Source organism: Pan troglodytes, chromosome 16 (assembly GCF_028858775.2).
Source record: "Pan troglodytes isolate AG18354 chromosome 16, NHGRI_mPanTro3-v2.0_pri, whole genome shotgun sequence".
Classification (NCBI taxonomy): domain Eukaryota; kingdom Metazoa; phylum Chordata; class Mammalia; order Primates; family Hominidae; genus Pan; species Pan troglodytes.
In genome coordinates this window covers 32458851-32486782 of record NC_072414.2, presented here as the reverse complement: position 1 = coordinate 32486782, position 27932 = coordinate 32458851, and the positions used below count along the sequence as shown (strand labels likewise).

Sequence of the window (27932 nt, the reverse complement as noted above, 5' to 3'; positions counted from 1 at the left end):
GGATCACCCGAGGTCAGGAGTCCGAGACCAGTGTGGCCAACATGGTGAAACCCCGTCTCTACTAAAAATACAAAAAAGTAGCCAGGCGTGGTGGCAGGCGCCTGTAATCCTAGCTACTCAGAAGGGGCAGGGGAATTGCTTGAACCTGGGAGGCGGAGGTTGCAGTGAGCTGAGATCGCACCACTGCACTCCAGCCTGGACAACAAGAGTGAAACTCTGTTTCAATTAAAAAAAAAAAAGAATTCTACCATAGTTGGTTGCATTATTGGTTCTGATTTATTCTATCCTTTCCTGTGAGGTGATTATACGTCCTCTCCTTTTGCTATGTGACTTGTGGCACTCCTTTTTAGGAGGAATACACTTCACTGTCCCATTAATGGCGGGCATGGTCACACGACTTGAGGTGGCCAATAAATGTAAGTGGAAATGACTATGCTTTTTCCTGCAGAAGGTTTAAGAACTATGGCAGACTTCTATCACTTTCCTTTTCCCTCTGCCATGAGGATTACATATTTCAAATAGAGGCTACATCTTCTGCCCAGATCCCAGAATGGAGAGGACAACACAGAGCAGAACCACCAATGACCACAGCCGACATAAAATGTGCATAAGAAATAAACCCTTCTTACTGTAAGCCACTAAGAGTTTTGGGTTATTTGTTACTACATTGTAACTCAGAGAAAGCTAATTAAAATATAAACACATATGTCAGCAATATTATTTCTTTCATCACAGAAGAGCCTTGCTGTATCCATAGAGTTGAGAGCAGGTCTCCTTGTTACACTGTGGGTACCCTAGATTCCAGAACCACTACCTACTGTGTCTCTGTATCAGCTCCTGCCTTCAAGCGGCTCAAGAAATGACTTTGGGGACCCAAGCCTGGGGCCAGTCTGTCCAGGATGACTAAAGAGGGAGTTAGATGGAGAAGGCAGGGTCTGGAGCAGTACCTGGCACATGCAGTACTCAAGGATTTGATAGATAAATGAGTAATTTGCTTGCATTCTTGTGCCAGGGTTTTTAAGAGTCAGTCCAAAATAAGGATTATGTTATGAATTTTTCAAAAAGCCTTTTTTCCTTTAAAAGACTTATTGGCCGGGTGGGGTGGCTCACGCCTGTAATCCTAACACTTTGGGAGGCTGAGGCGGGCAGATCACAAGGTCAGGAGTTCGAGACCAGTTTCGCCAACACAGTGAAACCCCATCACTACTAAAAGTACAAAAAATTAGTCAGTTGTGGTGGGGTGCACCTGTAATCCCAGCTACTCAGGAGGCTGAGGCAGGAGAATCGCATGAACCCAGGAAGCAGAGGTTGCAATGAGCCAAGATCACGCCATCGCACTCTAGCCCGGGCAACAGTGCGAGACTCCAACTCAAAAAAAAAAAAAAAAAAAAAAAAAAAAGACTCATTTAGGAAGACGTAAAATGAAGATTTTATTTCCTTTAAAAGACTTATTAATCCACTTAACAAATTATTTACTAATTACAAAGGGGAAAATAGTAATTTGACAGTGGAGAAATCTGGTGGCCACCCTTTTAACTAAGAGAGCAAAGTTAACATCTCTTAAATAGGACAAACCAATGTCATATGCCTTCTGATGTCATGCAATGAGAAAGGACGTATCATTTCTGTGGTATTTTGGCAAAAATGCATTACTTGAGTGTAACTATGAGCAAACATCAGACAAACTCCAACTGAGGGATCTTCTACTCAATAACAGGCCTGTACTTTTCATACACACAAATGTCAATGTCATGAAAGACAAAAGAAAGCCTGAGGAAACTGTCAACAGATTGAAGGAAACTGAAGAGACATGACAACCAAAAGCAACGTGTGATCCCAGAATGGATCCTGGGCCAGAGAAAGCAATGCCTAGAAGAGGAAAAAGAAAAGAAAAAGAGGAGGAAGAGGGTGTAGAGAAGGAGGAAGAAAAGGAGGGTGGGGAGGAGGAGAAGGGGAGAAGAGAGAGAAGTAGCAGCAGGGGGAGGGAGAGGGGACATTATTAGGATAATTGGCAAAATTTTAATCAATTATGTAGATTATAATATTATATCAATGATGTTAAGTTTCCTGGTTTTGGTGATAGTACATAAGTATTTCAGGGTAAAGAGGTGCAATGTCTATAATTTACTCTCAAATAATTCAGTAAAGAAATTTATATAAACAGGGAGTATTCTGTCTTGTGCACGTGTTCTCTTTCTCTGTGTGTATGAATGTAGAGAGACAGAATCATAAACCAAGGCTGTGCACAGTAGCTCATGCCTGTAATCCCTGCACTTTTGGAGGCCGAGGTGGTGGATCATTTGAGGTCAGGAGTTCCAGAACAGCTTGGCCAACGTGGTGAAACCATGTTTCTACTCAAAATACAAAAATTAGCTGGGCATGGTGGTATACACCTGTAATCTCAGCTACTTGGGAGGCTGAAGCAGGAGAATTGCTTGAACTCAGGAGAGAGAGGTTGCAGTGAGCCGAGATTGAGCCACTGCACTCCAGCCTGGGTGACAGAGTGAGACTCTGTCTTAAAAATTTTTTTTTTTAAAAAGAAACTCATAAACCTAATATAGCAAAACATTAGCAACTGGTGAATCTGGGTGAAGAGTATATAGGAGTTCATTGTACTATTGTAGCAAATTTTATGTGTGAAATTATTCTAAAACAAAAAGTTAAACAAATGGATATTCATCTAAAATGATGTCATTTCCATATTTTGGGAATTAGAAAGTCTTTATTTATGAACTGATGGGATAGTAGATGGTGGTTTTTTGTTTTGTTGGGTTTTTTTTTTTTTTTTTGAGATGGAGTCTCGCTCTGTTGCCCAGGCTAGAGTGCAGTGGCAGGATCTCAGCTCACTGCAACCTCCGCCTCCCCAGTTCAAACGATTCTTGGTGCCTCAGCCTCCCAAGTAGCTGGGATTTCAGGCACACGCCACCACACCCACCTAATTTTTGTATTTTTCATAGAGACGGGGTTTCACCATGTTGCCCAGGCTGGTCTCGAACTCCTGACCTCAAGTGATCCGCCCACCTTGGCCTCCCAAACTGCTGGGATTATAGGCATGAGCCACTGCACCCAGCCAATAGTAATTATTTTGAATGCACTTGCTTGGCAAAGTAAAAAGTTAGCCATCTCCTGTTGGCCCCTCCCCACGAAGTCTTTCATGGTGCAAGAAATCCTCAAATGTGGGAAGTAGTATTTTAGTGTGAATCCCCAACAGGATGGACTCCTGCTCTCATCCAGAATCCAGAGGCAGGACACAGCATGTCCTCAGTGATGGGCCAAGAACAACTCCGCAGAGGCCTCCTGGGGCAGGAGAGACCCATGAACACACACACCTTCTTGGGCACACATCCACAGCACACACCCTGAGAGCCCCTGGAAGGGGGAGCCCAGCCTCCCTTGGCATGTGATTGGCTGTCCAGCCTAAGATGTGGCAGATGCTCCAGAGCTGACCAGAGGCACAGAGTTGACATCACTGTCTCTTTCTGGAAACAGCAATGACAGAGAAGACCACAGCGAGTGATAAAGGCAGGCTCTAATTAAGCCCTCAGCTGTGTAGGACTTGGGCCTTGATGGAAGGGGTAGGATTTAGTTAAGCCAGGGAAGAGGACGATGCTTTCTCCTTCTGGGAGTCCCTTACTATACTCAGCAGGTACTCAGAGAGTAACGATGTAGTCACTATCAATTTTAGGAAACAGGAGCAGCCAAGACTCTGAAAATCAAACCAGCCTTTGTTTCCTTTACCAATTCTTGGTGGTAATGTTTGGCTGACCCAATAGCATCCCTGGGTGTGCCGGGAGGAAGGATGAGGCTAAGCGCTGCTCCTCCTTCACCATGAAGGCTAGTATAACTTCTGTTCCAGGAGGACCCAGGAGGATGCAGGACCTTTAATGGCAGGTGAGATTAAGAAATGGGGTTCCAACTAGGCACGGTGGCTCACGCCTGTAATCCTAGCACTTTGGGGGACTGAGGTGGGCTGATTACTTGAGGCCAGGAGTTTGAGACCAGCCTATCCAACATGGTAAAACCTCGTCTCTACTAAAAATACAAAAAAATTTAGCTGGGCATGGTGGCACCCGCCTGTAATTCCAGCTACTTGGGAGGCTGAGGCATGAGAATTGCTTGAACCCAGCAGACAGAGGTTGCAGTGAGCCTAGATGGTACCACTGCACTCCAGCCTGGGTGTCAGAGCAAGACTGTCTCAACAACAACAACAACAACAACAACAACAAAAAACAAACACAGAAGAAAAAGAAAAAGAAATGGGATTCCAATTCCTTCAGCAGAAGCAGCAGGAACTGGAATTTGTTCTGTAGACTGTGGCAGGCCTGCTGGACAGAAGAGGGTCCTGCCAAGTCTCTGGACTCCACTGACAGGTTTGGGAGCACACATGAGGATGCAGGCTGGGACTGGGGCCTGGAGCAGGGCAGCAGCTGGAGTCTCAACATGCGGACACCAGCAGGACACACAAACTCCATCAGGCCAACATCAGGAGAAGATTCTGTGCTGGGCTGGGCCAGTGATCCCAGATTCAAGGGAGGTGGGGGCCCCACTCAGGAGGGAAGGTCTGAGTCAGGGACCATGGAGACAAAAAAGCTGGAGGGCAGCATGTGGGGGCATGTTAAGGATGGAGATTAGTGAGCATGGGGAATAGAGAGACAGAAATAACCACAGAATTGTGAAGTCTAAGAAATGAAGGCGAGGATAGCTATGAGAGTTGAATTCTAGGGTTACAGCTGAAGGAGCTGAGTGATCCTGGGCTGATGGTGGATGGTAGTTACTTTTAATGAAGTTGCTCAGGCATCAGGATTGGGGCTGCTGATGAAGGGACTGGGGTGTTGGAAGGAGATTGGGTCATAGGGAAAACAGGGTGATGGTGAGGCAGAGGAGAAAGCAGGACAAAGACCAAGGTCTATGGCTAAAGCCAGAGGCCCGAAAAAAAGAGGGCCCAAACACGTGTAGGGCAACCCCAGATCCTTGCAGAGGGACATTCATCAGGTGGGATGTCAGAGCCAGGAGAGTTAATACTTATCCCCAAAGTAGAGGTTTGGGGAGCAGAGAGGAGGGCAGAGGCGGGTGGGGTGCAGACATGGGGAGGGGTCGCGCTCCTCTGTGGGTTTGGAGGGCTGCCTGTCCGGCGTTGCCTGCCGGAGGGCTTGGCGCTCAGCCACAGTTGCATCATCACTGAATGCACTGAGCCTGTGAACCTGTTTTTACACACACCTGTACCCAGTTCAAGCGGCATCGGGAGAGTCGTCTTAAAACTTCAATCTAAAACGTTCTTTTCCATCTGATCGGGCAGAGCGCAGGCCCCACGGGCCATCGTGGGAGGCACATACAGTCCGCACCGCGCGGCCGCCCAGCCCGCGGCCTCCGCTCCGCCCCGCCGCCTAGTCCAAGCGGGCAGCCAGTCTCCGCCCTAGCGGCGGCGGCAGAACCGGCTGCGCGAGGTCGGCGCTGGGGCGGCCCGCACATTCCCGCAGGCTCTGCGCCAAGGGGCGGTGCTGCGTACGAGCAGAGCCGAGACCTTGACCCTGACCCGGGCCCTGGGGAGGGAGCGTCCGGCCAGGGAACCTGCCCCTGCGCGCTCCTCGGCTCTTACGCGGCTGCTAGAGGCGTGAGGCCAGAGCCATGATCAGAGGGCGCGCAGTGAGGACGCCCCCAGCCCGCCTCGGAGCTTGGGGCCGCGCTGGGGTCAAGCGGAGCGCACAGAGGCCTGTTATCTGCCAGGGTTAGGAGCCACCGTGGCCAGGTCCCCTGGAGCGGGCCCTGGACCTGCGCGATCGCTGCGGGACAGAAGAGCGGAGACGCGGTTCACTGCCTGGCGCCTACAACCAGCGTGAACTAAGTGGCGAGTGGAAGAGACTAATTTGCCAAAAGAGGGAGGATTTGCTGGTCTACTGGCGGAACTGGAACCCACTATACCCACATCCCCATTCACGAGCGCCCACCTTGAAGGCGTAGAGACGCCATGGTTGTCATAGAAACACTCGTGCTGGGCCCCTGACATGAGCCTGCGGCGTGGAGTGAGGCAAGTTTTTACCAGAATGTGTGCACACATGTAACACGACGTAAAATGTCTGTCACTTATTACGCACATACCCTGAACCTAGGACTGTGCAAGGCACATTACAGAAGTAACTCAGATGTAGGTGTTTTGCAACCTACCTTTCCTCCCTAAGGAATCCTCGAAGCAGGGTTTACCAATTCTCTCACTCCTCCCAAAAGAAGCCACCTACACAGGTGGATTTTATTGAAGGCTTATAGAGGAGACCAAGGAAAGAGGAGATTTTTCATACATACAACAATAGGGTGAAGCATTTCTTTCCATTTAAACATCTCTCCCTTGTTTTCCTTTTTGGCTGTTTCTCATGGACCCTTTCTCTGAGCAGTCTCTGAATCTTGCCCAGCCCCAAGTGCTCCCTCCAGGATCTTCCTCTGGACTCTTCATCTCTCCCCTTTCCCTAAGAAGATCACCCGGGTCCTGCCTCTCCAAGACTGCTCGTGGGAATACACACTGTCACCCACACAAGACAGCCTGCTCAACGAGTACTTGCATCGCCAGCATCCACAGTCTGCAGAGGTCAGCAACAGTTTTTATTTCTGAAACACATAGCTCTTCTCATCCAACTTGCCCAGAAATCCAGGAGGTAGATATCATTCCCATTTTACAGACAAGGAAACAGAAGCCTGGGGAGGTTAAGTAACTCCTCCAGTATCACACGTAATAAGTGACAGAACCAGCACTCAAACCCAGGCAGTCAAGCTCTTTCCCCTCCCCAAGGAGTCTCACAGAGCAGCAGTTTAAAGAACCATGTCTGGGTGATATCTTCTGGTGCTTCTATGAGCATTCATGGAATTGCTGCATATGTGATGTGCAGGTCATGAGAATGTGTGATGTTCTTGCATCATTTTATGCTGCTTTGGACTTGAAGCAGCATTTCTCAGATACAGAAATTATGTTGGCAAGTTAAGTTGGATGACAACTATCTACACCCGTATTTTCTTTTATTAATCAAATACAAATGTAGCTGAGGTATATGGCCTCATTCGATCCTCACAACCCCTTATGAGACTGAAACAGTGGTAAAGTGATTCCTTCTTCCACATTGTGAATTTCCTTCATGGAAAATTCTGAACATACAGTACTTCAAAACGTAAATCTTTTCCACAGTGTCACAGATTTCAGACTAATTATAAATACTATATATAAATGCTGTGTAAATATGATATATACACACACACACTATAAATGCTATATATTTATATGGTAACATCTAAATGCCAGGTACTGCTCTAAACACTTTCCATAGTAACTCATTTAATAATTACAACCACCCTATGAAGTAGAAACTTATTTTTTTCAAAGATATTTTTAAATTATTAATTTTTATGGCTGCATAGGTGTATCTATTTAGGGGTACATAAGATATTTTGATACAGGCATATAATGCATAATAATCACATCAGGGACTGGGCGCGGTGGCTCATGCCTGTAATCTCAGTACTTTGGGAGGCCGAGGCGGGCAGATCACGAGGTCAAGAGATCAAGACCATCCTGGCTAACATGATGAAACCCCATCTCTACTAAAAATACAAAAATTAGCTGGGCATGGTGGCGTGTGCCTGTAGTCCCAGCTACTCAGGAGGCTGAGGCAGGAGAATCCCTTGAACCTGGGAGGCAGAGGTTGCAGTGAGCCAAGATCGTGCCACTGCACTCCAGCCTGGTGACAGATCGAGACTGTGTCTCAAAAAAAAAAAAAAAAATAAAAATGACATCAGGGTAAGTGTGTTATCTACCACCTCGAGCATTTATCATTTCTTTGTGTTAAAAACATTCCAATTATACTCTTTTAGCTTTTTATTTTTTAAATGGAGTTTTGCTATGTTGCCCAGGCTGAAGTACAGTGGCACAATCTCGGCTCACTGCAACCTCTGTCTCCCAGGTTCAAGCAATTCTCCTGCCTCAGCCTCCCAAGTAGCTGGGATTATAGGCATGTGCCACCACACTGGGCTAATTTTTGTATTTTTGTATTTTTTTTTTTTTTGAGATGGAGTCTTGCTCTGTTGCCCAGGCTGGAGTGCAGTGGCACGACCTTGGCTCACTGCAACCTCCACCTCCCAGGTTCAAGCAATTCTCCTGCCTCAGCCTCCCGAGTAGCTGGGACTACAGGCGCACGCCACCACACCCAGCTAATTTTTTTTGTATTTTTAGTAGAGACGGGGTTTCACCATGTTAGCCAGGATAGTCTCGATCTCCTGACCTCCTGTTCCGCCCATCTCAGCCTCCCAAAGTGCTAGGATTACAGGCGTGAGCCATCGCGCCCGGCCTAATTTTTGTATTTTTTGTAGAGATGGGGTTTCACCATGTTGGCCAGGCTGGTCTCGAACTCCTGACCTCAGGTGATCCACCCGCCTCGGTCTCCCAAAGTGCCAGGATTACAGGCGTGAGCCACTGCGCCCGGCCTCTTTTAGCTGTTTTTAAATGTACAATAAATTATTGTTGACTGTAGTTACCCTGTTGTACTATCAAATGCTAGATCTTATCCATTCTATCCAAGTATATTGTTATACTCATTAACCCCACTACCCTCCCCACTATCCTTCCTAAGCTCTCATACCATGGTTCTACTCTCTAGCTCCATGAGTTGTTCAATTGTTTTAATTTTTAGCTCCCACAAATGAGAACATGCAAAGTATGTGTTTTTGTGCCTGGCTTATAAAGGTATTTTAAGCAAGACCTTATCTCTACAACAAAATGAAAAAATTAGCTGGGTGTGGTGACACATACCTGTAGTCCCAGCTACTCTCAGGAGGCTGAGGATTGCTTGAGCCTAGGAGGTAGAGGCTGCAGTGAGCCGTGATTGCACCACTGCATTCCTGCCTGGGCAACACAGCAAGATTCTGCAATAAACAAACAAACAAACAAACAAACAAATAAATAAAGGTACTTAAAATTTGAGGCTTAATTTACATACAGTAAAATGTACAAATTTTAAAGTACAATTCTGAGTTTTGACAAATGTATGTACTCATGTAACCATCACCTCAGTCAAGATATAGAACATTTCCATCACTCCAGAAAGTTCCCTGTGCCCTTCTCAGTTTGTACTATGCAAAGAAGCCACTGTTCTGATTTCTAATACGACAGATTAGCTTAGTGTTTTCAGACCTTCATACAGAATTGTAGAGCGGTTTATTTAATCCAGTGCTTTTGAGATTCGTTTATGCTGTAGTATGTATCAGTAGTTTGTTCCTCTTATGCTTAGTATTCCATCATATGAATACATCACAATGTATTATGACTTTACTTGTTTATAGACGTTTGGTTGTTTGTAGTCTTTGGCTATTATGAATAAACCTGCTATGAACATTTGTGGGCAAGTGTTTCGGTGGACACAGATTTTAATTTCTTTCTCTTTTTCTCTCTCTCTCTCTGGTCTCAAACTCCTGGGCTCAAGCGATTCTCCTGCCTCGGCCTCCCAAAGTGTTGGGATCACAGGCGTGAGCCACCGCACCCAGCCTAACTTTATAAGAAACTACCAAATAGTTTTCTAAAGGGATTGTCAATTTGGTATTATTACACAAAAAAAAGGAAACTGAGACCCAGCCACGTTAATTGCCTCAGAATAATTAGCCCAAGCATATGTGTTCTGGAGTCTCTCTAGCTGGGGCTGGGAAAAGAAAAGGTTGTGAGGTGGGAGTGAAGAGATGCTAACCCAGGAGAGCCAGCCTCGAACCGTCCCGTCCTGTGTGCTGGGGGAAGAGCCCCGGCTACAGGCAGGAGACACGGCTGTCCCGGCTGAGCTCTGGGGTCCTGCCCGGGGGTTGGCCGGCAACATCACCCCTCGCCAGCTTCTCGGGCCCCCTGGCTTGCCATTGCTCACCCAAACTCCCCCACTGGGAAGCAGCAGGCGGGCGGGCACAGCACTAAGCTGCTTTCACACCGAGGCGCCCGGGAAACGCGAGGCCCGAACAGAAAGCCCAGGAGGCGTCTCTGCAGATCCTGCAGGGGGAGCCGCTCCCACCGCCAGTCTGGCGTAGGGCGGGTTTCCACCGCTTGGAGGGGAGGCGGGAGCCCTCTTGGCCTTGGCGGGAGTGTTCCAGAGCCTGCTCCCCTGACACAGCCCCCGCGGTCTACACAGCGCGCTGGACTGTTAGGTCTTTTCTCTTTTCTCCAGTAAGTGATTTTGTTGGAAGCTGCTTACATGGAGAAGTGAGATCACATCGAATAGTAAAATCAAACATCTCAGCTGAATATTCTTTGGTTCCAAAGACACCAACTCACAGATTCTAACAATAGAGTTGTCGACATTGAAACAGGAGTGGAGGAAATAGATTTTAAATGTTAGCATTTTGTACAGACAGCCATTTGAACCACGAAATACCATCTAACATACAATGGGTAATTGAATAGAAAGCAAACACATTTTCATCAATAAGATGGAAACTGCCTTTTGTTAAAAACCTGAAGATACACTCTGAGGAGGCCCAATTTACCTGGCAACTATGTGCCTTTTTCTGTCCGACTTGTCCTTGTACGTTAATATTTTGATTTACTTGAAAGGAAAATTTGTAAATATATGAGAAGTGTTCATGATGAAATGGAATGAAAGTCTGAGAGGCCTAATCAACCAGTTGTCTGTTCTCAGATATTCACTGGGTTCCCAGGTTAAACACTGCAGAGGTTCCAAAAGAGGTGAGGAGGGCCAGCGATTGATTTCACTGGGAAGACAAGACTTAGGCACAAGAAGCAATTCGCTATACAGGATGGTCTGTACCATGTAGTTATGTCACTAGTCATGAAGATTCAAATTTTCCTAAGACCACCATCATCCTACCAAAGTAGAATTAAAAGTTCACTGAGCCAGGCACAGTGGCTCATGCCTGTAATCCCAGCATTTTGGGAGGCCAAGGTGGGCGGATCACGAGGTCAAGAGATTGAGACCACGCTGGCCAACATGGTAAAACCCCATCTCTACTAAAAATACAAAAATTAGCTGGACGCGGTGGCGCATGCCTGTAATCCCAGCTACTCAGGAGGCTGAGGCAGGAGAATGGCTTGAACCCAGGAGGCAGAGGTTGCAGTGAGCCAAGATTGCACCACTGCACTCCAGCCTGGTGACAAGAGTGAGACTCCGTCTCAAAAAAAGTTCACTGAAATCATGTGAATTTTTTTACATTTAACTTTTTGCATAGGCAATATGTTAACAAGATTCAACCGTCAGGAGATATTTAAAACATTTTCACAAAGTCTCCTTCCTATGGCATCTCTTAGCCACCCTTCCCATCTGTTTTCCTTCTACTTTATTAATCTGATCCCAGAGTTGCTTTATGCACCAACACACACAGAGGAATAAGCTCCCCTCCTTTTTACACAAAATATAGCATACTCTTCACACTGCTCTATATCTTGCTTTTTCCCCTTAATATATTTTAAAGATCTTTTCATTTATTTATTTTTAAAATTTATTTATTTAGAGACAAGGTCTCACTCTGTTGCCCAGGCTGGAGTGCAGTGGCGCAATCATAGCTCACCTAAACCTTAAACTCCTGGACTCCAGAGATCCTCTCACCTCATCCTCCTGAGTAGCTGAGACTACAGGAATGTGCCACCACGTCCAGCTATTTTTATTTTTTCGTAGAGATGGGGCTCACTTTGTTGCCCAGGCTGGTCTCAAACTCCTGGCTTCAAGCAGTCTTCTCACCTCGGCCTCCCAAAGTGCTGAGATTATAGGTGTTAGCCACCTTGCCCAGCTGAAAATCTTTACATATCAGCTTATAGAGAGCTTTCTCATTAAAAAATATTTTTCAAATAATACGATATTATCTCACTGTATGAATGTACCATAAATTAATTTTCCAGTCCTTTTATCTGTGGGCATTTAGGTTGTTTCCAATGTTTTGCCATTACAAACAATAATGCAGTGAATAACCTATTATACTGTCATTTTACACATACGTTTATCTTTAAGGTAAATTTCTAAAGTGGAGTCTGCTGGATGGAAGGAAGTGCATTTGCAGTTTTCAGAGATATTGTCAAATTGCTCTCTGCAGAGGCTGTCCCACATCACCCTCCTATGCCCTCACCTATAGAGTGTGTTATCAAAGGTTTGGATGCTTGCCAAACTTTTCGTGAAGAAGGTTTTCAGTGTAGTTTTAATTTACATATATCTTACGAATGAGGTTGAACATCTTTTCATATATTTAAAGCTCATTGTGTTTTTTTCCTGTGTATAAACTCTTATACCCTTTGCTCATTTTTTATTGGGTTATTAGTTTCGGGTTTTTATTTCTAAGAATTCCCATGTAACAGAGAAATTAAGTTTTTTGTTTGTTTTGAGACAGAGTCTCACTCTGTCGCCCAGGTTGGAGTGCAGTGGCGTGATCTTGGCTCACTGCAACCTCTGCCTCCCAGGTTCAAGTGATTCTCCTGCCTCAGCCTCCCAAGCAGCTGGGACTGCAGGCATGCACCACCACACCTGGCTAATTTTTGTATTTTTAGTGGGGATGGGGTCTCACCATATTAGCCAGGCTGGTCTCGAACTCCTCACCTTGCGCCTGCCTCAGCCTCCCAAAGTGCTGGGATTACAGGCGTGAGCCACCGTGCCCGGTCGAGAAATCAAATTTTTGTGATGCAAGTTGCAAATATTTCCCCAAATTTTACATTGTCTTTTGACTTTGCTTACAGCATTTTTTCCATGCAGGAGAGTTTTTCTTTTTAGTGTGTTAAAATATGTCCATCTTTTCTTTTTGTGGCTGCTGGAGTTTATTCATAGACGGAAAGGTCTCCCCATTTTAAGGGAGGAGTTAAAAGAGCAGAACGTATTTTTTATATATATATGTGTGTATGTATATATATTATATATATGTATATATACACACATATACATACACATATACACATATACATATATACACACGTATATATACATATACATATATACCCACACACATATATATGTGTGTATATTTTTTTGAGATGGAGTCTTGCTCTGTCGCCCAGGCTGGAGTGCAGTGGCATCATCTCGGCTCACTGCAACCTCTGCCTTCCGGGTTCAAGCAATTCTCCTGCCTCAGCCTCCCAAGTAGCTGGGATTACAGGTACCTGCCACCACACCTGGCTAATTTTTGTATTTTTAGTAGAGACAGGGTTTCACCATGTTGGCCAGGCTGGTTTTGAACTCCTGACCTCAGGTGATCCGCTGGCCTCAGCCTCCCAAAGTGCTGGGATTACAGGCATGACCCACCACCCGGACAACATATTGTATTTGTATAAGACTATTTGAAACAAAGCATCTATTGCATAATGTTGATCCCTACTCCTGCCCTACATTAGTACATATAATAAATAAGCATATGATATGATAATATGATCCAAGGTGACTTTTTTTTGAGATAGGGTCTTATTCCATCACTCAGGCTGCAGTGCAGTGGCATGATCATGGCTTACTGCGGCCTTGACCTTCCCAGGCTCAGGTGATCCTCCTGCCTCAGCCTCCCAAGTAGGTGGAGTAGCTGGGACTATAGGCACATGCCACCACGCCTGGCTAATTTTTTTGTTTTTTGTAGAGATGGGGTTTTGCCATGTTGCCCAGGTTGGTCTCAAACTCCTGTGCCCAAAGCAATCCGCCCACCTCAGCCTCCCAAAGTGTTGAGATTACGGGCGTGAGCCGGCTGTTACTGCCTTTTTAAACAAATGTCCATCTTCAGATTTTTAAAAGATACTTTTCTTTATTATGTTCTAATTAACATAAAAAACAAATTTAATTCCTTAGCCAATCACCAGATTCAGAGCTGGATAGCAGATTCAGAACTAAAGACATGGGGACACCTCAATTTAGAGGACATTTTTATCAAATGCACTCATTTCACATCAAAGAAAGAAGTATCCATGAAGAGGATTGATGCCCATAACATATGCAAAACTTAAATATTTTAGAACAGAAGACTCAAAGCACAATCATAACAAACTGGATCCACTTAAATCCATCAAAAATCAATACATATCTAGTAGGTGCCTGCTGTGGTAAGGCACTGCTAGGCACTGTGGGGAATATAAAGAAATGAGAGGTCATTGTTCATGTTTACCCTTTCACATTTTACATAAATTTGCACATAATCATATGACATATGACAATGTGGGTGGTAAGCCATCTTTCCAAGGTTTTCAGCTAGCAAGTCATCTAGAAACTTTGGCCAGGAGAGAGCAAATACGAATAACCATATGATTTTTGTTAATAAAATTGAGAGGAAAACAGTTGATACTTCTTTACTAATTTTAAGAGCAATAAGGAGACCAGACTACAGCCTCCTTCATATGGAATCTTCTTGCCCTGTCTTTGCATCTGCCCTCCAATTCAGTGAATGGATGTGGAGATTGGTCATCTTGCCACTCCTTCATCCTCCTATGCCTCCTCATTCCATCTGGGGGGTACACTTTTATGACCACTGCCTTTGGTGCAATAAATGATTACACACTCTTTTATTATCCCTATTTTATGCAATGCGTTTTAAGTGTTATTTAATGTGTTTAGGGGCAGTAATGGTAGGTAAGTTGGATGGTGAAGTCTGGAATACATCTCAACATTTTGCATTCATCCTTATAGAAATAATTTCCACGTATAAGTTGTAGCAGAGGACAGATGCGGTGGCTCACACCTGTAAAGCCAGCACTTTGGGAGGCCGAGGCGGGCAGATCACCTGAGGTCAGGAGTTCAAGACCAGCCTGGCCAACATGGTGAAACCCCATCTCTACTAAAAATACAAAAAATTAGCCAGACGCAGTGGCACGTGTCTGTGGTCCCAGCTGCTCAGAAGGCTGAGGCAGGAGAATTGCTTGAACCCGGGAGACGGAGGCTGCGGTGAGCCGAGATTGTGCCCACTGCACTCCAGCGTGGGCAACAGAGTGAGACTTCAACTCAAAAAAAAAAAAAAAAGTTGTAGCAGGGATGGACAGCTGTTTACCAGACTTCATGCTTTTCTTTGTAGTGTAGTGTATTGCTAGGAAAAAGCTTCCCATCCAGGAACTGTCTTTCCAGCTCCCTTTGTGTCTAGGTGGGACCAAGTGATAAATTCACATGATGGAATATGAACAGAAGTAATTGTGTACCACTTGCAGGCCAGTTTAAAGAAATATGGGCCAGGCGTGGTGGCTCACACCTGTAAACCCAGCATTTTGGGAGGCCGAGGCGGGCGGATCACAAGGTCAGGAGTTCGAGACCAGCCTAGCCAATATGGTGAAACCCCGTCTTTACTAAAAATACGAAAATTAGCCTGGTGTGCTGGCGGGCGCCTGTAGTCCCAGCTACTCGGGAAGCTGAGGCAGGAGAATCACTTGAACCCAGAAGGCAGAGGTTGCAGTGAGCCGAGATCACGCCACTGCACTCCAGCCTGGGCAACAGAGCGAAACTCCATCTCAAAAAAAAAAAAAAAAAAAGGAATACGTGTACCTTCTCCAAGTTCTCTCTTTGCTGATTGGCTGCATGGATGACAAAGCCAAGGGGATAATGAAGCTGTGTGATGAGGAATCACCTAGGCATGAATCACCAGAGGAGGAAAGGCACAAGGCACCCAACTGACCAGTAATATTAGCACTGGATTGTTACGGGTAGTAGAAATAAGCTTGTTATATTAAACCTGTTATATGTTGGGATTATGTGTTACAACAGCTAGTGTTACCCACGAAAGAAAACAAAAAATCCTTTCATTGTAAATTGCATTTTCTTGGAATTTAACTTCAATATGGAATGTAGACCAGTCCTCTATTTCAGGTATGTAAATTTGGGCCTTCTGTCCTTATGGAGATTATAATTTAGTTAACTATCTTTAGCCATGTCGTCTTTTATCATTTAGTGACCTGAAGGAATTACAGAAAGTCTAAAATGAAATTTGCATAAAAACATAAGGTAGAAAGGGATAGTATTATGTTCATTGAGAAAATCAGGATCCAAAAGTATCCAGGCTGGAATGATGGGTCAAATAAGAACACAAACTTTACGCATGCCTTAAAATGATATGCTTTCACAGATAGTAGTTTGAAACAGTAATGATTCAGGCATTATTTTGAATTGGAAGATACAACATTTGATGAGTAATGTGGGGGGAGGGAGGGAATTATTTCCACCATGTGCAAGGGAAAAGTGATTCTGTGCTCCACAAGATGAAGGTTATTCTCCAGTTACCTGAATAAAGTATGTGGGTCAGAATGTTTTAAATTGTCATTTATATATTTGAACAGGTTAATTTCTCCAGACATAGGGACTTCTGTCTCCTTAGAAGACTCTGTGTATTTGAAAAACGACAATAAAATACATACGAGAAAGACTGGATTCAAAAGATGAATACTTATAATCTTTTTATATACTAAAACTCACATTTATAGAAAAATGGGGACTCATTCTATGGCAGACTCAGTCTAGGTGATGACCTCAGTGATGAAATAGAATATTGTTCTGAGTGAAATTACCATAACAATAATAAATCATATTTATAGGGCTCCAGAGCAGTGCTGTACAATAGAAATGTAATGTGAGTCATATATATAATTTTAAATTTCTAGTAATCACATTTAAAAAGTAAAAAGGAACAGGTGAAATTAATTTTAGTAATGTATTTTATTTAACCCAGTATATCCAAAATATTATCGTTTCAACATGTATTCAATACAGAAAAACTGAGAAATTTTACATTTTTTCCCACTAAGTATTCAAAATCCAGTGTATTTTTTACACTTATAAAACATCTCAATTCAGACTAGCCATATTCCAAGTTCAATAGCTACATGTGGCTAATGGCTGCTGTATCAGACAGTATAGTTCTAAAGTATTCATCCACAGTTTCATTTAATCTTTGCAGAAATATTTTGCCATAGGTATTATTATTCACATTTTGCACATAATGTTTTCACAGAAATAAGGTAAAGACACAGCCATAATGGAAGAGCAAGGGCTTGAAAGCAACTTACCTGATAACCAGTGTATCCCAAGGTTACGTGGATTGATGTCGAGTCCAACAGAACTAGCTTCAAATCCTGGCTCTGACATTTATTAGCTGTGTTACCTCAGGCACATTTTTTCACTCTGACACATGGTTTCATTATGGAAAATGTTGATAATAAGAACCCTAATTGGCCAGGTGAGTGGTTCTCATCTGTAATCCCAGGGACTCAGAAGGCTGAAGCAGGAGAATCACTTGTGCCCAGGAGTTTGAGACCGGCCTGGGCAACATAGCAAGACCTGTCTCTACAAGAATTTTTTAAAAAAAGCCGGGCGCGGTGGCTCACGCCTGTAATCCCAGCACTTTGGGAGGCCGAGGTGGGCGGATCACCTGAGGTCAGGAGTTGGAGACCAGCCTGGCCAACATGGTGAAACCCCGTCTCTACTAAAAATTTAAAAATTAGCCAGGTGTGATGGTGCACGCCTGTAATTCCAGCTTTTTGTGAGGCTGAGACAGGAGAATTGCTTGAACCCAGGAGGTGGAGGTTGCAGTGGGCCGAGATCACACCACTTCACTCCAGCCTGGGTGACAGAGTAAGACTCTGTCTCAGAAAAAAAACCCAAAAAACAAAAAACTTAGCTGGACATGATGACATACACGTGTAGTCCCAGTTACTTGGGAGGCTGAGGTGGGAGGATGATTTGAGCCCAGGAGTTTGAGACCACATGAGCTATCATCACACCACTGCATTCCAGCTTGGGTGACAAAGACCCTGTCTCTAAAAAAGAAAAAAGAGAAAGAGAAAAAAAAACCTCATAGATTACTGTGGGGTTAAATGAGATCATGCATGCAAAGTGCTCAGCACAGCACCTGCCCCTGGCCAGTGCTCCATGGAAGTGAATGGTTATTGCCTTGGCAACAAGACCCTTTCCACCTTCACACGCTGCTTCCCAGGAGCTTCTCCTTCCATTCCACAAGGGTTCTTTCTCACTATGTGCCAAGAACCAATGTACTGGATGATGGTTCTGACTCCAAGTCTAGCCTCATCCTTCGCATCACAACTGCTTTGTTGTCGTTTTTGGTTAACATATTATCATCTGCCAGTAGCATACAGTATGATGACTTGACAAACTACAAAGCAAACCCAGAAATATGTGAAGTCAAACCATACAGTCCAATTCTGAGACCCCCTCCAAAGAGCCCCCTCATGACTTTGGGGATTGCAGGAATATGTGCCACTCAGTGCTCAAACTGCCTGCATCCCTTCTTCCAGCCCTCTGCAATCTGCAAAAGTGAAGGGGGGGGAAGCAGTATCCCTAAGCAGGGGCTGGGCATCCTCACAGCCTCCTCCCTGCCTGGCACTGGTATCCTCACCTATCTGCAGTGTGGTAACACGACCCTTTTCCCCCAGAGCCAGGTTGCCCGCAAGCCAGTAATGAAGTGTTTTTTACAACCCTGAAAGAAATACTTTAATAAAGCATGTGGTTGGATTATCAAACCCACAAGTATAAAAATATTGTGGTGCTCACACATGCAATGCATGCTGGTTAGTGACTGCCTCCAAAAATGTTTTACTTGCCATCACAGAGAAACGGGTTTATTGAAGATAAATGTTTTTAAAAGACCGACACATAATGAAGTGAATCATAGTTCATTCACTCCTTCAACAAATACTGAGCCCTACCACGGACCAGATGAGCAGCATGCTGGAGATGCAGTGGTAGGCAAGAAAGACAGAACTGCTGCCTTTGATGACCTCACCTTATAGAGGGGGATATAGACATGCATCAAATACAGAATTACAAGCTGTGGTAAGAGCTACAGAGGAGAGGGACACAGTGATCAGGGAGCAAACCACAGAGATCTGATCTGGTCTGCAGGTCAAAGGAGGCTGCCCAGAAAAGTAATGACTGAGCTGAGGGGGCACAGACTATGTAATAGAATAGGAGTCTAGGGGAGAAGCCTCAGCATAGGGGAGTGTCCAGGGATTATGCTAGGGTCACCTCGGGGTCTGGGATAACAGAACTCTCTATTAAAAACGTCTTTTATCCAGAGGCCCACTGGGTGTCTTGGGAAATGGCAGAGAGGATGCTGGGATTCAAGGTTGGGCTCTGGGGGCCAGGCGCAGTGGCTCACGCCTGTAATCCCAGCATTTTGGGAGGCCAAGGCAGGTGGATCACCTGAGGTCAGGAGTTCGAGACCAGCCTGGCCAACATGGTGAAACCCCGTCTCTACTGGAAATACAAAAATTAGCCAGGTGTGGTAGCACACCCCTGGAGTCCCAGCTACTTGTGAGGCTGAGGCAGGAGAATCACTTCAACCTGGGATGTGGAGGTTCCAGTGAGCCGAGATCACACCACTGCACTCCAGCCTGGGTGACAGAGCGAGACTCCGTCTCAAAAAAAAGGTTGGGATCCTAAATAAGAAAGGTAGAAAAATGCTGCCCCAAACTTCTGAGAGAAGCAAGCTGGGTGGGCAGGAACTCGTCCTAAGGTAGGAGAGCGCTGGGCCACATGAACACCATCTGGAAGAACTAGCTGGTGTCTCGTTCACAAGCCAGACTATTCAAGGTCTGGCCCAGACTCAAGAGAGCTGGGCTTGATGTCAGTGGAGAAACCATCCCTCCTCTTGCATTAGCAGAGATGGCAGCTGCAGTTGAATGTCATGAGGGCCAGGGTAGTGGCCCTGTCTCTTTTTGGCAGCCAGAGGCCACAGCAGTAAGAAAAGGGCAGCTATACAGAGTGGTAGAAATGGCAGAGGCAGGAGCAGCAAGGGCAGTTTCAGCTGAGAGTGAGTTGGCAGAGTCAGCCCAGTGGAGAGGAGGGGCCCATGGTGCTGAGGTCTCATCCAGTGACTTCAATGTGCTGGGGGCTTGTCTTAGAGATCATGGAATTGTTTTATGTCATTAACTGAGCTGCAGGTTGTCAGATTACGAAAACATGATGTTACAGCTTAGAAAATGTCCAGAATTGGGAGGTAACATGGCTCATAGTCCCTTGAAACAAGTGGCAGTCTCCTGGGGGACATTTTCAACAGCACTGAGTCAGAAGTGCAATAACACCTGTGACATTCAGGATTTTTTTTTTTTTTGAGACGGAGTCTCGCTTTGTCGCCCAGGCTGGAGTGCAGTGGCACGATCTCAGCTCACTGCAAGCTCTGCCTCCCGGGTTCACGCCATTCTCCTGCCTCAGCCTCCCAAGTAGCTGGGACTACAGGCACCCGCCACCACACCTGGCTAATTTTTTGTATTTTTAGTAGAGACAGGGTTTCACTGTGTTAGCCAGGATGGTCTCAATCTCCTGACCTCGTGATCCGTCCGCCTTGGCCTCCCAAAGTGCTGGGATTACAGGTATGAGCCACGGCGCCCGGCCGACATTCAGGATTTAAATAAGACCAGGGACATCAAAAACCTCATTTACTGCAGGTTCTGGCTCTTTGGGTGCCTACCACTTCCTCCCTTTTTGTAGATCCATTCATGATTGAGAAATATATCAAAAGAGGCAAGTAGAAAACCTTTATATTTATAGTTATTTAAGGAAATGCAAATACAAACCCACTAAAACATTTTTTATTTTTATCTTTTTAGAGACAAGGTCTTGCTCTGTCATCCAGGCTGGAGTGCAGTGGTGCAATCATAGCTCACTGCAGCCTCTAACTGCTGGGTTCAAGCCATCCTCCCTTCTCAGCCTTCTGAGTAGCCAGGACTACAGGTACATGCCATCATCACACCTGGCTAATTTTTTAATTTCTTTTTGTAGAGAGAAGGGCTCACTATGTTGCCCAGGCTGGTCTTGAACTCCTGGACTCAAGCGATCCTCTTACCTTGCCTCCCAAAGTGCTGAGATTACAGGCATGAGCCACCTTGCACAGCCACTAAAATACTTTAAAACAAAATTGAAAAACCGCTTTTATTGTTCAACAGTTTAACATTCTTAGTATTTGCAATAGCTAAGCTGAAGGCACAAAGGTAAGCACAAGTAGATATATGGTGTCTATCTGCTTGAAATTCATTGGCTAATTGGGAGCCAGCCATTAATTAAATAATTGCCCTAGGAGATATATAATCACACATAGACAGGAGGGCCATAAAGATGAGGTGCATCTCACTGTGAAAGCTTATAGCAGGCCAACTTATCTACTGGAGGGGGTCAAGGAGGCTCCCCTGAGGAAGTGACAACTGGGAAGGTCTGAAGGATGACAGACAATGCAAGGTAGAAGCAGAGGAGGGAAAGCATTTAAGAGGGAACAGCATGTGCAGAGGCTCTGTGGTAGGCAGGGAAGCAGGTGTAACTGACACCTGAAAGGCCTATGTGGCTAGAAAAAGTGTTCTAGGAAGTGGAGGTGAGAAAGGAAGACAGGGTGGACCATGCAGGGTCTATGGCTGTGCTGAGTATGTAGGTCTTTATTCTATGGCTGTGCTGAGTATATGGGTCCTTATCCTAAGAGTGGAGGGAAGTTACTGAAGGATGTAAGCGGACTGGGCTGGAATGGGACAATGGAGATTTGGGAAGCTAGAAAGGAGGCTATTGCAATAGTTCAGACACAAGACAGTATTAGTCATCACCTTAATTGTGGCACTAGAGAAGGAGTAGAGATACAGAGAAGTGGAGGCATCTTGAAGATAAAACAAGATTGACGACTGACTGGAACATGGGGAGAAAAAGGGGTTAAGCAAGATTCTCAGGTGTGTGGCCTGTGAAACTGCATGAATAGAGGTCTTGTTCATCATGACAGGAATAGAGTACAAAAGCAAGGCTTAGGCTGTGTGCAGTGGCTTATGCCTATAATCCCAGCACTTTGGGAGGCCAAGGCGGGTGGATCATGAGGTCAGGAGGTCGAGACCATCCTGGCCAACATGGTGAAACCCCGTCTCTACTAAAATACAAAAATTAGCCAGGTGTGGTGGCGCATGCCTGTAGTCCCAGCTACTCGGGAGGCTGAAGCAGGGGAATTGCTTGAACCCAGGAGGTGGAGGATGCAGTGAGCCGAGATCGCGAGCTACTGTACTCCAGCCTGGTGACAGAGCAAGACTCCATCTCAAAAAAAAAAAAAAAAAAAAAAAAAAAAAGAATCTGGCACCTTCTCCTCTCTCCCTTGCTCCCTCTCACCATGTGACATGCATGTTCCCCCTCCACCTTCTACTCTGAGTAAAACCTTCCTGAGACCTCGCCAGAAGCTGAGCAGATTCTGGTGCCACGCTTGTAGAGCCTGCAGAACTGTGACCCAAATAAACCTCCTTTCTTTGTAAATTACCCAGTCTCGGGTATTCCTTTATAAGCAATGCAAAACAGACGAACACACTTCTTCTTCTCCTTTTTCTTGAGGAGAAAAGCATGAATTTTGAACATGTCTAATTGTAAGTACCTTTGAGATGCCTAAATGGTGGTGCTAATTAGCATCTGGATACATGACTCTGTAACACAGAGGGTGAGCCCTGGGCTAGGGATCTGTATTTGAGATCACTGGCATGTATGGTACTTGAAACATCAGGCATTTGGCCAGGCATGGTGGCTCACACTTGTAATTCCAACACTTTGTGGGAAGCTGAGGCAGGAGGATTGGTTGAAGCCAGGAGTTTGACACCAGCCTGGGAAACCAAGCAAGACCCCATTTCTTAAAAAAAAAAAAAAGAATGAAAGAAAAAGAAAATTAGCCAGGTGTGGTGATGCACACCTGTGGTCCCAATACTCAGGAGGCCGAGGAAGGACTGCTTGAGGCCAGGAGGTGGAGACTCCAGTGAGCTATTATTGTACCTCTGCACTCCAGCCTGGGTGGCAAAGTGAGACCCCATCTCTAAAAAAGAGAAGAAAAAGGAAACATTGGGCAAGAATGAGAGAGTTGGGAGAAAACATACCGTAAGAGAAAGAGGACTGGGGAAGACCTTGACAAGCCTCAACATTCAGTGACTGAATTTAGGAAATAACCCACAAAAGAGCCAGAAGAGTAGGCAGGGGTCAGAGAGTGAAGAGTAACACTAGCAGAGAGGGCTGTCCAGAAAGGTAAGGGAGGAGGGTGTTTCAGCAGAGAGAGTGTGATTCTCAGGACTGAATCCTGCTGGGAGGTCAAGAAAGAAGCCTGAGGATGCCCACTGAATCCAGTGAGACAGAGGTCACTGGTGACTGTGGGGAAAATGATTCTATGGAGTGATGGGGGCTGGAGTGGAGGAATGAATAGGAAGTTCAGAAATGGAGACAATGCATATAAATAACTCTTTCTAGAAGCTTGGGTATTCTATTAGCACACGCAATTGTGACGTTGAAACCACTGTATTAGGATTCACTGAGGCGAATAACATATTTCAATGGAAAAAGAGCCACTGTTTGTCAATAGGAAACCCACATACTAAAATAGAATTGGTGCCCCTCTTGATGAATATGTGGAGCACTGATTCTGGTAGGACTGCTACATATATCCTGACACCAACAAGACAAATGTTCTTCATTTTGGGTACGTACCTGTAAACCTAAACAGCATGATCTATATGTACAGATGGTTTGGTAGACAATTACTGATACAGGGGCATTTTTAGCCCTTTGATCTACTAGGAACAGGAAGTGGCAGAAAAAGAGACTAATCACAGTGATGGATGTTTCATCAGAACTACTGACTCACAGTATGTATCAGCACCCAGTTCTTGCCACCATTGCCTGTGGCACTTCAAACAGCACGGAGACCACTTCAAAACCACAAGGCAAGGTCTGCTATGGAAACACAAGCATGCGGCATTCATTCAATCCACAAATGAGAACTACGAGGGAATGGGAGATTTGGGGACTGAAACACACTAAAACCCACACTTTGATACCTGATCATGTTAGAAGCAGGAGATTATTTCATTCTGGATCTCAATACTTGAGACATTTTGACCCATTTGAAGACACTGACAACATTCACTTGGTACTGAATAGTCATCAGCACACTTTTCTGATCTGTGTGCATATACCAAAAATCTCCTAACCCTAATTGCTGATATCTGAAGTTTCGGTTTCGGCGGCAGGCACCCCTCCTTTTATTTTATCCTTTTTACCTAGAAAGCAGATCCTGAAAAGTTGAAATACATGTCAGCAGAATAGAGAGTGTTTGAAACTTTCAAATTGGTGTTCCTTAAGGCAAGTATCTCACTGGTACATCATATTGACAGCAGCAATGCCTTGCATTAAGAGCGTTGGTACTTAAAAACGGCTTTGGGCATGCCTGAAACATATTTACTCATAGGCTGAGCATATATTAAAGGGAAGGGTTTTCAGAGACAGTTATTTGACAGTGACAGCTATCTATATTCATACATCAGGTATTTGCTTCTCCCTATCTGTAAGCTCCTCTTTGGGTTTAAGAAACACACCAGGGGTGGCTCACACATGTGATCTCAACTTTGGGAGGCCGAGGTGGGAGGATACTTGAACCCAGGAGTTCGAGACCCACCCAAGCAACATAGCAAGACCTTTTCTCTACAAAAAAATTTTTTTTTTTGAGCAAAGGCCTTCTCACTGTCGCCCAGGCTGGAGTACAATGGTGATCTTGGCTCACTGGAACCTCCATTTCCCAGGTTCAAACAATCCTCCCACCTGAGTCTCCTGAGTAGCTAGCTGGGACCACATATTCCAGCCAACACGTCTGAATATATATATATACATATACATATATATATATATATATATATATATATTTTTTTTTTTTTTTTTTTGGTAGAGACCAGGTTTTGCCATATTTCCTAGGCCGGTCTCGAACTCCTGGACTCAAGTGATCCACCTGCCTCAGCCTCCCGAAGTGCTGGGATTACAGGCATGAGCCACCGTGCCTGGCCCAAAATTAAACAATAATAATAATAATAATAATAATAATAATAATAAGCCAGCCATGGTGGCATGTACCTGTGATCCCAGCTACTTGGGAGGATGAGGTGGGAGGACTGCTTGAGCCTAAGAGGTCAGGGATACAGTCAGTCGAGACTGTGTCACTGCACTCCAGCCTGGGTGACAGAGTGGGACCCAGTTTGTTTTAGTCAGGGTTCTCCAGAGAAACAGGACAAATGGGATATATACATAACATAGAAAGATTTATCCTAAAGAGAAGTCCCAAGATCTGTAGTTGGCAAGCTGGGGACCCAGGAGTATCAAAGGTATAGCTCCAGTTGGAGTCCAAAAGCCTGAGAAGCAGGAGAGGCAACAGTGTAAATTCTAGTCTGAAAGCTGGCAGGCTTTAGACCTATAAGAGCTTATGTTTCAGTTCAAGTCTGAGGCAGGAAAAGACCAGGATCCCACTCAAGGCAGTCGGGCTGAAGGAGTTATCCCTTTACTTTGGAAGGAAGGTTAGCATTTTGGTTTTATTGAGGCTCTAAACTGATTCAATGAGATTCACTCACGTTAGGAAAGGCAATCTGCTTTACTCAGTCTACTCATTCAAATGTTAGTCTCTTCCCAAAGCATTCTCACAGACACACCCAGAATAATGTTTGGCCAAATATTTGGGCATCTCGTGGCCCAGCCAAGTGGACATGCAAAATTAACCATTACAAAAGTAGAGCACAGGAAGACCTGCTGCTGCACCTAAAACCAACAGTCACTCATTCTACCTGCTAGTTCACAAGATTACATCCAACAATAGTGCTAGTAAGTACTTTATACAAATGGCTGCAATTTATAGAGTATGACATGCATTATCCCAATCTAAGTCTCCAAACCCCGTTCTACACATCCAGAAACCAAGGCTGCAAGAAGTGAAGCAATTTACCCAGTGTCATACAGACAAGTCATGAACTGTGAATCTGAACACAAGTCTGCCTGATTTCCCACTCTGTGCTGTTAACCACTATGCCAAGCACCCCGAGGAGATTATGTCTTTACAAGGATAGAGGAGGAGGTGTTCTATTATGCGGTACACAGCTAAACTGAATAATATTTACAGGCATTCCAAGCATCAAAATCTTCTTATGCATAGTTTGAAAAAAATTTAAAATAGTAGATAAGTGAGAAAGGATTTTTTTTTAGCGCAAACCAAAAATGGTCAATGTTTATTATAATTTAAAACTTGAGGCTGGGTGCAGTGGCTCACGCCTGTAATCCCAGCACTTTGGGAAGCCAAGGAAGGCAGATCACCTGAGGTCGGGAATTCGAGACCAGCTTGACAAACATGGAGAAACACGTCTTTACTAAAAACACAAAATTAGCCAGGAGTGGTGGCACATGCCTCTAATCCCAGCTACTCGGGAGGCTGAGGCAGGAGAATCGCTTGAACCCGGGAGGTGGAGGTTGCGGTGAGCGGAGATCACGCCATTGCACTCCAGCCTGGGCAACAAGAGTGAAACTCCGTCTCAAAACAACAACAAAAACAAACTTCAGGAAGTTGATTCTCCATTTCTATTTATTTATTTATTATTATTATTTTTTGAGATACGGTCATGCTCTGTCACCCAGGCTGGAGTGCAGTGGCACGATCATGGCTCCCTGCAGCCTCGACCTCCCGGGCTGAAGAAATCCTCCCGCCTCAGCCTCCTGAGTTGCTAGGACTACAGATGTCCGCCACCACTCCCTGCTAATTTTTGTATTTTTTGCAGAGATGGGGCTTTGCCGTGTCTCTACAAAAAAATGAGACTTCTGGGGCCCAAGAAATCCACCCGCCTCGGCCTCTCAAAGTGCTGGGATTACAGGCGTTAGCCACCGTGCCCTCCTGGTTCTACATTTCTGAAGTCAACAAATAATAGCATGTGGATTGTAAAAGCTGCGGTGCTTAATATTAAAGCAAGAGAAAAACAAAACTTTTTTTTTTTTTTAATTAAGATAATGTCTTGCTTTGTCGCCCAGGCTGGGGTGCGGTGGTGCGATCTCGGCTCACTGCAACCTCCGCCTCCCGGGTTCAAGCGATTCTCCTGCCGCAGGCTCCTAAGTAGCTGGGATTACAGGCGCCCACCACCAGGCCCGGCTAATTTTTGTATTTTTGGTAGAGATGGGTTTTCACCATTTTGGCCAGGCTAGTCTCGAACTCCTGACCTCAGGTGATCGCCCGCCTCAGCCTCCCAAAGCGCTAGGATTACAGGCGTGAGGCACCGCGCCCGGCCAAAAACCGTAACTTTTGGAAAAAAGAAAAAATACATTCAAAGGAGTACACATAAAATATATGCACAGTTCGAAGAGTAGTACAATAAAGGTATTGTATTACTTTAGGTAGAGGTAAAGGTACCCCCTCTACCTGGGCGGGAAGGCTGCCTAGGGGTTGGCGCCCAAGCACCTGGGGACCGGCTTCCTCCAGCGAGGCGCTGCTCAGTACCCGCTCTGATTGAGCCTCTCCGCAGACTGGTCTCGAACTCCTGCCCTCAGGCGATCCTCCCTGGAGCCTCTACTGGAAACAAGCAGTTTCCAACGCCGGCGATGGCGGTCCGCCCACCGTCCCCTTTGTCTCTGCCAGTCCTGGGGATGTGGCTCCCCTCAGCAGGCACCACGTTTTCCATGGCTGAGGCAAGGACAGGCCTCCTGCCAGGAAACCCAACATGGTGAGAAACCTGGTTGACTCTTGGGCCTCACTTTTCCCACCACGGAACCCGAGCGCCCGGGGAAGAGTTTCCCTGTGCCTGGTTCCTGGTGTAGGGCTCAGTGGCGGAGAGGGGCGTGGCTGATGTGGAAGCCCGATTTTCCTACTGTCTGCTCGGAAGATTTTTTCACTTCTCCGTGCCCCCGGCATCTGTCTCATCCTCAAATCTGAGCTCTAGGTTGTCGCTGGGGAAAATCTCGGGTCCGCATATTTGTTTTTGGCTTTCTGGGAGGCGGGGAAGTCAAGCCGCCATTTTAAAACAGGAAGTTCCCTTTCTCCCTGAATCATCTCGGCTCAGCCAGAAGTTAGAAGATGGAGGCGGCACTGGCTCACGACGAATCCCAGCGATGTGGGATGCCCAGGCGGGAGGATCGCCTGAGGGCAGGAGTTCGAGACCAGCCTCGGCAAGATGGAAAGACCCCCCGCCCCCGCCCCCTCCTTTCTCCCCCGTCTCTACAAAAAATACAAAAATTAGT

At 45.4% G+C, this 27932-nt stretch overlaps 1 long non-coding RNA gene across 1 annotated transcript in view; it reads right to left on the bottom strand.

Annotated features, from left to right (window-relative positions):
- The window catches only part of LOC129137206 (uncharacterized), an 80905-nt gene that overhangs the window by 37899 nt on the left and 15074 nt on the right, over positions 1–27932 (bottom strand). The window contains exon 2 of the long non-coding RNA XR_008539540.2: positions 8786–8898. This is a non-coding gene — a long non-coding RNA (uncharacterized LOC129137206). The remainder of the gene's footprint in view (positions 1–8785; positions 8899–27932) is intronic.